Raw genomic sequence first — 14,344 nt, forward strand, 5'->3', positions numbered from 1 at the left:
TAGTTTTTCATGTAGGAAATTATGGTAGGTTGCTATAGAAGTGGGTTTTGTAACTGTGAAAATCAGAAGAAAGTATTCAAAACCAATACTGATAGTAATACTCAGACTATTTTTTTTTAGTTTATAATCTGTATAAGCAATATATGTATGCAATTACAATGCTAATAAATAATTTGAAAAACTTCATTTTACTGCATGAAAAAAAACAGAAAAAGGATAGTTTAAAAAAGAAAATAATATTTCAATAATCTCTGAGTTTAATATTTTAGTGATCTTTCAGTCCTGATAACTTCTGGTGTTGCAACAATTTTTAATATATATACATTTTCAAGAGCTAAACCAACAGTTCTTTATAAGCTTTGTTTTCTTTTTTTCCCTCCCCAACAGATGAACCATTCACAAAGAAGATGATAAAGACCTCTTGTTTTAAGAAAACTAATTTGATAATTTTGGTCTCTTCTTTAAAGTGCAACTCTTCCTGGCTTTTTATTGCTTAAGTTGACCCGTCTTTAGGTTATAGGATTAAGTTTTAGTTTGAAAATACCTATGCATAGAAATATTCTGAAGGATAGTTATTGTTTGCAGATTACATATGAAATATCAAATTGAAGAGCCAAATGCTGTTTTTATTTAGCAACTAGAGAATTTAGAAAAGTGCCAAATTAAATTTAGCAACAACTAAATAATAACAACTAATAACCAACTCTGAGATGGTCAGAGCAACACTTAAGATTTGAGTTGTATGCCTTATCCAAAAGTCTGCAGCTTTGCAAGCAGGCTATTTCTTGCACTAATTTAATGCAATACATTAAGAAAATGGTATTCCTTTAACCACTAAAAATAGAAGGATTTTGTTCACGCTGTGTAATGACAATCTGTCACTCTCTTCTCCCTTGCTTCTACTATGGTACCAGAGCAAAATGAGTACTCATTACATGGAGATGTACAAGGCAGAAATTCTGGAGATGCCTTTTCTCCCAGTTTGTCTGTACAATCATGAGAATTAAATTATATTCAGTATATAATTTGTAAATATTCTGTATTTTATCTGATTTTGAAATTATGATAATTTTTTAAATAATAGAAATAGTAATTTAATAAAGCAGGAAAAAAATTGAGGTGTTTAAACACAAAACAAAGTTGATACTACTAAACAAGCTGTAAGCTCATGTGATGTAATGACATCTCATGTAAGCTCATGTAAGTACAATACTGATTGTGAGATTTTTTACAGACTTTGCGTTGGTCTCTGTAAGCATATTTCTTTTATCTCTTTTTTCATATTGGATATGTGTAAACATACGAAAAATAAAATCATTCCAGTGTTGATACTACAGCATGAACATTATATTTTGTGTTTTGTGTACGAATATTGTGAAGTTGGTAAATGATTATCTTGAATTCTACAACATGTGAAGGAAAAAGAGGTGGATATTAATGGGCTGATTAAAGGTAGACCCGTCATGATGCTTCATGGAATTAGATATACTAATCAGATTCTGAGCTTAGGAGACAGAAATAGAAAAAGAAGTGGAGCAAGACTGTGAACAATGTTGCTCCCTCTTTTATCTTTCATTTTAATTAGGTAATCTGATTGATTAAGACTTTTTCAGACAAACCTGACATTTTGTAAAGCTCCAGTAAGATGTGTTGTTACTTTTCTATCTGCTTTAGCTGCTAAGATTTAAATAACTACTAGTCCTTTATTGCTTCAGTGATTGGAAGGATATGTGTATAAAGCATATTATTACTGACTGGCATTGACAGTACAGAAGTGGGTAAATCCAAAGAAGGAAAAAAAAAAAAAAGAACTTGTTATCCTATTAAGCCTTAGCAAGACAGCCAGCCCACCCTTCATGGGCTTAGAAAAGCAAACTATTCGCAGAGAGTCCATAATAGCAAGCAAGTGTCTGAGAAAAATGAGTATTGGGTCATAGTAAAAGTAAGTATAAGCGTTTGGGGTTTTTTTAAACGACACTCTGTCAGGTAGTATTCTGTAGGTACTAATTCTTGTAACTCTTTATAGCTTTTATAAAATACAAGATTTCTGCATGGGTTTTTTACACAGTAGATACAGTTTAAAGAATTTCAATTCAGTACATAGTTTAATTTTCTAAATAAATAAGAATGATAATTTCCTAAATAGAAGGGACTTTCCAGATGGGTTTTTGTTTGTAAGTAAATGAATGTTTTCCTCAATAATAGGGATTTCTAAGACAGATTTTTTGATTCCTAAGGCTGTATCTGTCATCTTATTTTAACATACATGGTCTTAAAGTGTAGTAGCATATAATTTTAGAAGTAAAAGCCTACCTGAATGAATTTCAGTTCGTTATTTGTATTGTCATTCTGCAACTGCTGTTACAGGTGTGGAATCTGAGGAATGCTATGATAAAACTACAAGATTATTAATTGAAAAGGAATATTACAAATTGTTGAGTAAAGAAGCTTACAAACTCAGTTTACAGCACTTAAATAAGCCTGGATAGTAGGGTTTTTTTTCTCCTACCATTTCATCATGCTGCATACTAAACTACCCTTCGTAAAGTATTTTCTTATTGCTCTTTAAGGAGAGAAACATTCTAATGAGCTCTCGTAGTTCAGTGAAGAAAATGTAGACATTTTCTCAACACACCTGCTAAAACTAAAAAAGAGCCTATGAAATATTAAACATCTCATTTTTTATTCTAAGTCCAAATTACACCTGTTTTATGAAATATAAATTGCGGTTCTGGAGAAAGTGACCCTGGAAACTGCACAGTCAGAAAAGATAGTATCTGAGTTTCCTCATTTTAAATGGTGGAAATCATATGCTAGAAGCTGGGATAGATTTTTTTTTTTTTCCTCTTATTGCATTCTATGAGAAATGAAATATTTATTTAATTAAAGTTTCTTTTGGTGGGCTGAGTTTCAAGTGTAATCAAAGATTTTGGGTTTACGTTATGATGGGTGAACAATTCTGAAGCTCAAAAAATTTAATAATTTGACTTGACAAAGAATTGTAGTACTTTGTAGACAGTAACATCTTTGACTATATAAATTATTTTTCATTATTGGAAATGGTCATGTGTTATAGTGAGATTTCTTCTCATTTCATGGCCAATTGTCACGTCACATCTGAAAGGTCGCTTACCTGCTGTTATGTTTGGTGCTGATGAAGCATGAGTTACATCCCAAAACAGAAACAAAAGTGACTAAAATGCAAAATAGCACACCAAATATTAGAATAACAAACTCACTGAAGAAAAGGGCTAATTCAGCTGCCACTCAAATTAGCAGTTTTTCCTTTGGTCTCTAAAACAGGAGAAGCAGAGGTCCAACAATGGAAACAGAAAGAGCAATTCATGGGATTTTTTTTTTAATATATTTTCAGAACTTTTGCTCAATACAAAATGATTTTATCCAGTATAATAGAGACATAATGCACAATAAAGCATGTTCTCTATGCCAGATTTTAAAAACATGATTTTACATACATGATAATAAATACATGAATATCCATTGCATTAAACTGATACCACTGGAAAAATGTGATCAGTAAGTTGAAATATTCATTGTATAGTACTTACATTAAAATCATCACATGATCTTTGTACTGACCATTTACAACACAGAGGCGACCTACTGGTTGTCCATTTTGTTGCAGTGGAAAACTGCTTATCTTTAAATGAGGGTAGAAATGAACAATGTTCATGTAGAAATGAAACATCTCCAAAATACAAAATAAATGCTTATGCTTGATAATACATTATTTCTGCTTGTTTCGGCAAAAGATCAAAATAAATAAATAAAAAGCGAGATTATCTTAGTAAGTAGGCAGAAGTTTTGTGAGAAAATTAGTTTTATATATGGTTTTGCAGAATTTAAGGACTGAAAGCTGGATTTATGACTTGTCTTCTCCCTAAAAAGGCAGAAATGCTTGAACATTGGTATATACCACCTGTGATAGCTGAACTCAGAACTCGATTAAAATAATCTTGAAAACATTCAACTGACTGCTACTTTATTAACTTTATGGCCAGAATAGCATACCCAGTATTCCTTTAAAAAAGATTGGTCAAAACATATTGAACACTTCATCTGGTGTCACTTGTTGCTTATAGAAGAGTGTAAAATAATGCAAAATCTAATTACCTGGGATTTGGATTTCCTGAATATGCTCATTTATGTCACAAGTGATATTCTTAGTTGCTTAGACACTAACTTTCTGTGATAATCAGAACTTCAGAAATATTCTTGACTTGTTTGCTATCTTTTCATGATCTGAAAAAGGAAGATCCTAATTCGTTGTGCTCATTAAAAGTCCTACGGCATATTTCATGAAATAAAATGGTTGATCTTTAGCTCCTAGTGCAATACCTGTTGCAGATTTTTTACCCATGCTTTTCTAAGCATTTCATTTTAATATGCTATTCTCATGGCTAATTGGATACCAGGTAACTACTGAGTTCCATTTCAATGAAAGCTGAATATTTGCAACTATGTAGTTCATGTTTTAATTAATTTGTAAAATGCTCTAGGGTCCTGTTAGAGCTCCTGTAAATGGCTGCCTGCTTCCTTTGTTCTAGGCATTTTGCAAAGGCATCTTTAAAGACCAGCATTTTCTGGAAAATGTATAGATGAAACTATAGACAAGTGAAAATAAGATATGTAACAGCTGAGGCAGAGTTCAGTGTTAAGAAACACTACTAAGGCTTTTTTGATAACAGATTGTTTTTCTTGCATGTGTTTGGCATAAAATACATTCTTTGCCAACAGTACTGCAGAAATGAATGTTCAGAAATTATCTGAATAAGGTCATACTGGAGGCTTGATAAACAGATGTGGAGCATCTTTGCAGAAAAAAAAAAAAAGGCAAAACCAGAAGCTACTTGAATAAGACATACTTGAATGAGGTAAATTAGAGATGTATCAATAATGAGCCCTTTTTGCACGCCCTTTGAATGGAGCTACTAGGCTTTCATGTATAACTCATTCTAATAATATTGTCTCTGATAAGAGAACATTATCTGTGGGGTACCTGCCTCAATGCATAAAAGCTAGCACAGGTAATATGCCACAAAACACAATCAGTAAGGAGAGTAAAAGGAAGAATTCACAAAGAAAAATAAAGCTTTAAGAATAATTTTAAAGGAGGAGAGGAACTAAGCTGTAAGAGACTGAGCCAAACATATTAACATGAAGAGCAAAGTCAAAGCAAAGATTAGGATGGAACAGAATATTGAGAAATATGGGAGACATGATAAAGTCAATGAGAGCAAATTCAGTGTAGTTAAGAGGCAATGGAGACAAAACATATGATTCTGTATCCAGGCGGAGGAAATGAAATCAGAAGTTTGATGCACTTGAAATACAGAATGAAAGAGTAGAGGGTTCTTGTTTCAGAAAGGCTTGTTTGAGTGTTCTGCGACATCATTCTTCTATGGTCTGTGAATGGTATAGGATTCAGTGGGGAGATAGTGAGCTGTCACTGAATGCATTTGTAGCCATGCCTTCTACAACATAAGACACTGAAACTATATGAAAGAGACTTACTATCTAAAAGGGCAATTAATGTTACCCTGAAAGAGCATTAAATATTTTGCAAATGTGTTCTGCCACCACACTGTTCAGATTCAACATGTTTAAATATTTTCTCCATATTTTCCTTTCCTTTTTGTAGATCATCTTTTCTCCCAGTGTCTTGTCATTGCTGTATAGGTTCACTGAACATGCTTCTTTAGAAAACTTAAGAACACATCTGTTTTCGCATAAAATCTCCATTATGAAAATATACAAAAGAGAAAAATAGTTCCTATATTTTCAATTTTACTTCCAACCAGCATTATTTAAGAGAACCTTTCCTGCCTAATGAGATGATCTCAGAGGCATATGTTAGAAAAATATTTTGTTGCCTTTATTATCACAATGCTTGTCATCACCTGCATTATCCTGAAAGAAATACTATTACAGATATTATTTGCAGTGAAAATGGACACCTACTAGACAGTGCTTTAACTGTTGTTATTGTGGGGAGTGATCTTTCATTCAAGAAGTCATTGTTCTGAGCTAACCCAAGTGCTGCTGTTCGTAGTAGGAATAACCTGTCACGTAGAGCGTTGTGTCAGTGAACGTTGGCTCTCATCCAGTGAACTGCTGAGTGCCTCTGTTCTCATCTAAGCTAATTGGACTAGTGTTTATCTAGTGTCCAGCAGTGGACAGAATAGTCCCTAATGCAGAGTCTTACCCTGCAGTCCTGATGCATACAACTAATCCTTACTCAAGTCAATGGGTCTACTCATGTGACTAAGATTGCAGGTGATGACATTCCTACTTCTGTTAGCACATGTCAGCTGTAGGACCAACAAAGCAAGAATAAACAAAGACAAAGCCAGGAAAACATGCATAGAAAAGATGAGTGAAAAGCAAAAACTGGTGCCTCTTCTGATGTGGTAAACCTTAAAGGAGAAAGCATAAATTAATGTACAGAAATGTAGTGGAGAAAAAACCTGTTTGTATCATAAAGGTTCTTTCCAATGTTTTCTTGAATATTACTTTTAAGATATCAACAATTTAATACATGACATGTTGTCTCGGTTTGAAAAAAAAAAAAAACCCAGAGGTCTGCTAAGGAAGGCAGGAGCCTCCCTCGAAATGGAAACTGTAAACCCCCTCCCTCCGAATTACTAAAATTTTGAAATTAAAGGGCTCTCAGGCAAAGATATGGGAGTAGAAATAACAGTTCTTTACTGGGAAGATTAAAGAGAAGGGAAAACAACAACAACAACAACCCAAATGCAATAGTACACAAAAAAGAAAAAAAAAAACCAAAAACCCGCTGACAGAGTCAGAATACGACCTGACACCCTGCTGGTCAGGGTGCTGGCAGCAGTCTGATCAAACGGTGGCTGCGGTCCTCCTGCAATGGCAGACGTGGCTCCACAGAAGCAGCGATCCTGCCGAAGGGCGCGGGCCCCTCCGAAGGGCCGGCGGTGCTGCAGATGGCCCGGTCTTCCTCGAGTGGCTGCTCTGTCCCAAGTAGTCCAGCAGCAGCCCGAAGCGCCCGTCTGTCTCCCCCGGTGACTGCCCGAGCCCGACCGCCGCCGCCGCCCCTTTCCCGCGCGCCCCCGGGTGCAGTCCCCAGGCCCGCCCTCTCCTCCCCCGCTGGAGCATCTCACATGGGGCCGATGTTGTTCTGGGAGTCTGGCCGCAGATCCTTGATTGCCCATCAAACAGAGATGGCTCCTGGAGGGAGTGATCCACAGTCATGGGCAAGGCATTGATGGCCCATTAACAGAAGACAGTCTGGGAGCAGGAGGCAAGGGAAACATTGCCCCACCTGGTTTCAGCAGCTCATGAAGATGGTGATAGAATACATATTTTTGCGCACATCTTACATCATAACCTAGGACACATGTATGATTAAAATCACTAATATATAAATATGAAAGTTAACATCTGGGAGATAGTAGTCTTAATCACAAGTGAACAGTGCAAATAATCATTCTAAATTATAATTTTGATCTACTTACTAGCAATTACAGAAATAAATTTAAAAAAATCCAAACCAAAACGTCTTAATCAGCCTATTCACCTAGGTCTTACATCTCATCTTTTACCATATAGCAAAATCTTTAATCCTACCACTATGAGCAACATTGACCCATGGCTATCTCTACTCATGATCTCACTGCTGCGTGCTCAGATTATTAAATTTTAGAAGAGAATAGATCATTTCCCACAATCCTGGCATGCAGAGAACCAACACTATCTACCTTCGGTACTTTCAGATTATCCCATGCCACTAAATGCTATTTGAACAGTAGTAGAAATAGTGACCATCTCAGACCTAGAATTTATTCTGCAAAGTCATGTGATACTTTGCCATGACAAAACCTGGCAAAAACATACTTTACGACTATAAGGAGAAACTTAAATGAATATGATTTTTGTTTGAACTGATCTACAATACTTTCTATATCCTTAATATTCCAGTTTCCTTCTTGTAGTGTTTCCTCTTTTCTTTTTGGTATTGTTCAATGTTCTTTTCACTTTTCTACTCCTCCATCCATGTTGAACCTTATTAAACCTTATCCCCAAAGCCATCATAATTCAAATCCACTGCTAACTGATTACAGTCACACCTATTATTCTTCCCTAAGAAAAGGCCATTAATACTTTATGTACTAAATATATTTCTGGCCTGTAAGGTGCATTCAACATTCTGTAAAATTCAGATTTTCTTTAAAGAGTAATCTGTAAAGCATAGAATCATAGAATGGTAAGGGTTGGAAGGGACCTTAAAGATCATCTAGTTCCAACCTCCCTGCCATGGGCAGGGAAACCCTCCATTACACCAGGTTGCCCAAAGCCTCATCCAACCTGGCCTTGAACACTGTCAGGGATGGGGCATCCACAAATTCTCTAGGCAACCTATTCCACTGCCTCACCACTCTCAGAGTGAAAAATTTCTTATATCTAACCTAAATCTGCCCTCTTTCAGTTTAAAGCCATTGCCCCTTGTCCTATCACTACACGCCCTCGTAAAAAGTCCCTCTCCAGCTTTCCTGTAGGCCCCCTTTAGGTACTGGAAAGCTGCTATAAGATCACCCCGGAGCCTTCTCTTCTCCAGGCTGAACAGCCCCAACTCTCTAAGCCTGTCTTCATAGTGGAGGTGCTCCAGCCCTCTGATCATCTTCGTGGCCCTCCTCTGGACTCGTTCCAGTAGCTCCATGTCCTTCTTGTGTTGGGGACTCCAGAGCTGAACACAGTATTCCAGGTGGGGTCTCACGAGAGCTGAGTAGAGGGGCAGAATCACCTCCCTCGACCTGCTGGCCACGCTGCTTTCAATGCAGCCCAGGATACGGTTGGCTTTCTGGGCTGCCAGTGCACATTGCCGGCTCATGTTGAGCTTCTCATCCACCAGCATTCCCAAGTCCTTTTCCTCAGGGCTGCTCTCAATCCATTCTCCGCCCAGCCTGTACTTGTGCATGGGATTGCCCCGACCCACATGCAGGACCTTGCACTTGACCATCCAGCCGATTCCTTATCCACTGAATGGTCCATCCATCAAAACCATGTCTCTCCAGTTTAGAGATAAGGATGTCGTGTGAGACAGTATCAAATGCTTTGGATAAGTCCAGGTAGACAATGTCAGTTGCTCTTCCCCTATCCATCAGTGCCGTAACCTCATCATAGAAGGCCACCAAATTAGTCAGGCAGGATTTGCACTTAGTGAAGCCATGTTGGCTGTCACCAATCACATCCTTGTTTTCTATGTGCCTTAGCATAGTCGCCAGGAGGATCTGCTCCAGGATCTTGCCAGGCACAGAGGTGAGATTGACTGGCCTGTAGTTCCCTGGGTCTTCTTTTTTCCCTTTTTTAAAGATGGGGGTTATGTTTCCCTTTTTCCAATCATTGGGAACTTCACCAGATTGCCACGAATTCTGAAATATGATGGATAGCGGCTTAGCTACTTCATCTGCCAGTTCCCTCAGGACCCACAGATGCACCTCATCAGGTCCCATGGACTTGTCCACCTTCAGGTTCTTTAGATGGTCTCGAACCTGGTCTTCTCCTACAGTGGGCGGTTCCTCATTCTCCCAGTCCCTGCCTTTGCCTTCCGTGACTTGGGACATGCCGCTAGAGCTCTTGCCAGTGAAGACTGAGGCAAAGAAGTCGTTGAGAACCTCAGCCTTCTCCATATCCTGGGTGGCCAGGTCCCCTGTTTCCTTCTGGAGACGGCCTACATTTTCCCTAGATCTCTTTTTATCACTGACGTATCTATAGAAGCCTTTCTTGTTGCCCTTGATGTCCCTGGCCAGATTTAACTCTATCAGGGATTTGGCTTTCCTAACCTGATCTCTGTTTACTTGGACAATTTCTCTGTATTCTTCCCAGGCTACCTGTCCTTGCTTCCACCCCCTATAGGCTTTCTTTTTGTGCCCGAGTTGGTCCAGGAGCTCCTTGTTCATCCATGTGGGCCTCCTGGTGTTCCTACCTGACTTTCTCTTTGTTGAGATGCACCGCTCCTGAGCTTGGAGGAGATGATCCTTGAATATTAACCAGCTTTCTTGGGCCCCCCTTCCCTCCAGGGCCTCATCCCATTGTACTCTAGCGAGGAGATCCTTGAAGAGGCCCAAGTCTGCTTTCCTGAAATCCAGGGTAGTGAGCCTGCTATGCACCCTCCTTGCTTCCCTAAGTATCTTGAATTCTACCATTTCATGATCGCTGTAGCCAAGGCTGTCCTTGAGTGTCACATTCCCCACCAGCCCTTCACTGTTAGTGAGAACAAGGTCCAGCGTAGCACCTCTCCTCGTTGGTTCCTCTACCACTTGGAGAAGGAAGTTATCATCCATGCATTCCAGGAACCTCCTGGATTGCCTGTGCCTTGCTGTGTTGTCTTTCCAACAGATATCAGGGTGGTTGAAGTCTCCCCTGAGGACCAGGGCTCGTGAACGTGAGGCAGCTCCTATCTGTCTGTAGAGGGCCTCATCCACCCAGTCCTCCTGGTCAGGTGGTCTGTAGTAGACCCCTACTACGTCCCCTGACCCTGCTCTGCCTTTAATCCTAACCCATAAGCTCTCAGTCGGGACCTCATTTGTCCCAAGGTGCAGCTCCATGCACTCTAGCTGATCCTTGACATAGAGGGCAACTCCTCCTCCTCTTCTTCCTTGCCTATCCTTCCTAAAGAGCCTCTACCCTTCTATTCTGACACTCCAGTCATAGGACACATCCCACCACGTCTCCGTGGTGCCAATAAGATCATATCCCAACAGGCACGCACACACTTCTAACTCCTCTTGCTTATTCCCCATGCTGGGCGCATTGGCATAAAGGCATTTAAGTTGGGCCCCAGATGAACCTGACTTCCTGGCTGGAGCGGCTGGAATTCCCTTCTTCTGTTCTACAGGTACTTCCAGCATATCTTTATCATTCTTGATATTCCCCCCTTCCCCCTTCAAATCTAGTTTAAAACCCTGTCAATGAGCCCTGCTAGCTTTTGTGCTAAGACCCTGGTTCCCCTCTGAGAAAGGCAAGTCCCATCTGTTGCCATCAGACCTGGTTCAGCGAAAGCCTTCCCATGATCAAAGAAACCAAATTTCCGTCGGTGGCACCAGCCATTGAGCCATCTGTTAATAGAGTCTGTCTTTTTTCTGTTCCTTTCTATATTCTTTCCTGCCACTAAAGGGATTGAAGAAAACACTACCTGGGCTCCTGACCCTTCAACCAATCGCCCCAATGCCCTAAAGTCCCTTTTGATGGCCTTTGGACTTCTCTCTGTTAGCTCATCAGTACCGACCTGCATTACCAGTTATGGATAATAATCAGAGGGCCGTACCAGACCAGGGAGTTTCCTAGTGACGTCCCTGACCCGGGCCCCAGGGAGGCAGCAGACTTCCCTGTGGGTTGGGTCCAGTCGACATATTGGCCCCTCTGTTCCCTTCAGAAGGGAATCGCCTATGAGAATTACCCTCCTTTTTCTTTTAACAGGGGCAGTCATAAATCATGGGGCAGGCTGACTCACTTTAGGCAACCCTCTGCGTGGGCCCTCGTCTATATTTTCCTCTTGGAGACACCTCCAAGCAGAGACAACCATCACCCTGCCTGTCATCCAGTTCCCCTTGCAGAGCACTGTACCTGTTACATAAGGACACCTGGAGGGGCGAGGGAATTGCCAGGCAATTGCGCTTGCCACGCCGAGCAGGGCAACACAGCCATACAATTAGCCATCAAATGCAAAGAGAGAGTAGAGTAAAACAGGCAGCTGTTCTTCATCCGCAAACAATTTTTAACATCATTTTAGCAATGAAGCTCAGCAATTGCATTTCCTATATTGAAATTAACCACTTCATTTTTGACCATAGGATAGGGAAAAAAAAAAAAAAGCACATAAGTGGAATTCCTGGGGAAAGGCAAAAAACAGTATATCAAAAAAAAGTACCTTGGAAAGACAACCATGAAGGTCAAGATGGGAAAGGGGAAGGGGAATGAATGTGTGGCATCTTCCTTAGGTTGAATTGAGATAATTCCTAGAAGTAAAAATAATTTCTTAATTACAAGTTAATGAAATACAACATCAAGTATCACAATCAGAATATGGAGCTCTGTTACACTGTTGTTCTTACTGTCGTAAATATATGCACCAATCTGCAGATCTTACAAAAGACACCTCCAGATATGAGTTTGACGCTCTTAGTATAATTAGTATACTCTTTAAGGCAATATTGATTATTATCTGGAACTTATAGGCACTGCCTCATATTCAAATCTACAGATAAATAATGGTCTCAAGTCTTGTCTCTGTGTCCTCTAAAGCCTTGTGTTTTGCTTTAAGATCATTCTTCCCACTGAGAACAGATCTGAGCTGGCAGGTTTAGCTGTCAAACTTTGGCCAAAGACACATGGAAAAAACAGACAGGTATAGTTTCATCCTGAAAAATGACAATGTAAACATTCCAAAGTGTCTGCTGTGAAATAACTACAAAACTTTCTCAGTCTCCCCATAGTGTTTTCCAGAAAGACAGGGAAGAAGGCGTGCATTTTTGCAGCCAACTAATGGGTGTGTTAGTGCACTGGTATATTCAGTCATTTAGCCTCACACAAAATTAAAAAGTTTGCAGAAACAGAAGTCAGTGTCTGTGCTTTGAAAGAAGAATCTCTTCCTAGTTTTTTTGATAGCTATTTATCACTGCATACAGTGACATACAAAATGAGTCTTATAATGTCAGTGCAATGATATAAAAAACTTTATCCTAATCCTCATTTTTGTAACAAAATCCGTACATCCCATTACACCAGGTAAGTTTGCAACCTGAAGCATTCACTCACGCTCTTTCCACAATGACATATTTAATGTAATGATGAACAATCATCTAAAGATTATTATGACTTACAACACTTGCAGTCAGTTGATTTTTCCCAATATAACTCTACTGATTTTCAAGACTATCCCAATAAAGTATTAGTAGTTCGAACACTTCTAATTTTAAACAATATGAATCATCTATATAAAGATCATTTAAAATACAATAGAAAATCTTTGAATTAAATAAACAGAAGCAACTCCTAACACATTGACTTATTTTGGAAAGTTAACTATTTTCATTATATTTCACTGCTGAAACAAAAATTTTAAAAAAAATCCCTAACCGTTGAAAGTTTTAATAAATCTTCTAAGGAAACATCAATTCCAGAAAATGCTACCAATTCTGGTTTTTTTGAATACATACACGGTAACTCTGCTGCATGGAAAACAGACCTCTTCTATCCCTACCATGCCTTCAGTCAGCACTCAGCTCCCCTGCACGAGAGGAGTGATCCATGCCTTCTGGATTTTAGCTATTCTGCTCAGTTCAATATCAATTTAAGATCTCACTTCAGTGATCAGCTGCAAAAAAATGACTGACTATCATGGATGTAAAGCTCAGCTCCTAGTTGAGAGTTTAGGGATTCTTCATTTGTCTCAAATTATTAAAGGACACAGATAGTAACATCCATAACGTTTCCCTTGGGCTGAGGCTTTTTTGAAACCATGTTTCATAAGACCTGTTAAATTCGGTTGGTGAAATTTCCCACAGGCCTGTGGAGAAACACAAATAAACTATATTATTTTCTTGATTTTGTAAAAAGAAAGAAATTTAAAACTTAATTATTAGAAGTTTTCTACTCCATTTAATTTTAAATCGAGTATGTCTTCAATACTAAGCCAGCATTAACAGTTAATTGTACATTTAACAAGTTCATCTATGAAATAAAAAAACTTGAGTCTAAGACAATTTTCTTCTTCCTACAAACAAACATAAGGGACAAACCAAACTGTGAGATATACATTGGTCTTGGTCTGCTCTGCATGCAGTTCAATTATGCACTTGGTCCCAGCTTAAGCCTTTTATTCTTTTATATTAAGTCTAAATTTTTCTTGAGAGAAAAAACAACAATTGTTAAGTATTTCATTAGACATATAAATAGGATTGAATTTAAATTGAATGTTTAAAACAAAATATTAATCTCTAAAAATCTGAATCAGATAAAATCATAGGCTGGAAAAAGTCAGCCACAGCCCGAATCTCCCACAGACTTGTATTGGTTCAGCTCTCATAGGTAAAAGATCATCAGACCTTGATTTTAAGCTATTATTTAGAAACCTTTGAAAAGTTGGTTCTGAATAGAAAATAAGTTAATTAGTACCTGCTTTAGCAATTTTCTGGTTTTTATTGTAACCAGTCAATTCTTCACAGGAGAAAAGCCAAGTTAGAGAGCCTGAGAGTTAGAGAGCAAAACTATTCCAGAGAAACTTTCTTATTATTCAATTTTTTCCCTCCCACACAGAAGAGTGGAACTCAGATGCCCTCAGTTCTTAGAA

This window comes from Tauraco erythrolophus, chromosome Z, assembly GCF_009769465.1.
Source record: "Tauraco erythrolophus isolate bTauEry1 chromosome Z, bTauEry1.pri, whole genome shotgun sequence".
Lineage (NCBI taxonomy): Eukaryota > Metazoa > Chordata > Aves > Musophagiformes > Musophagidae > Tauraco > Tauraco erythrolophus.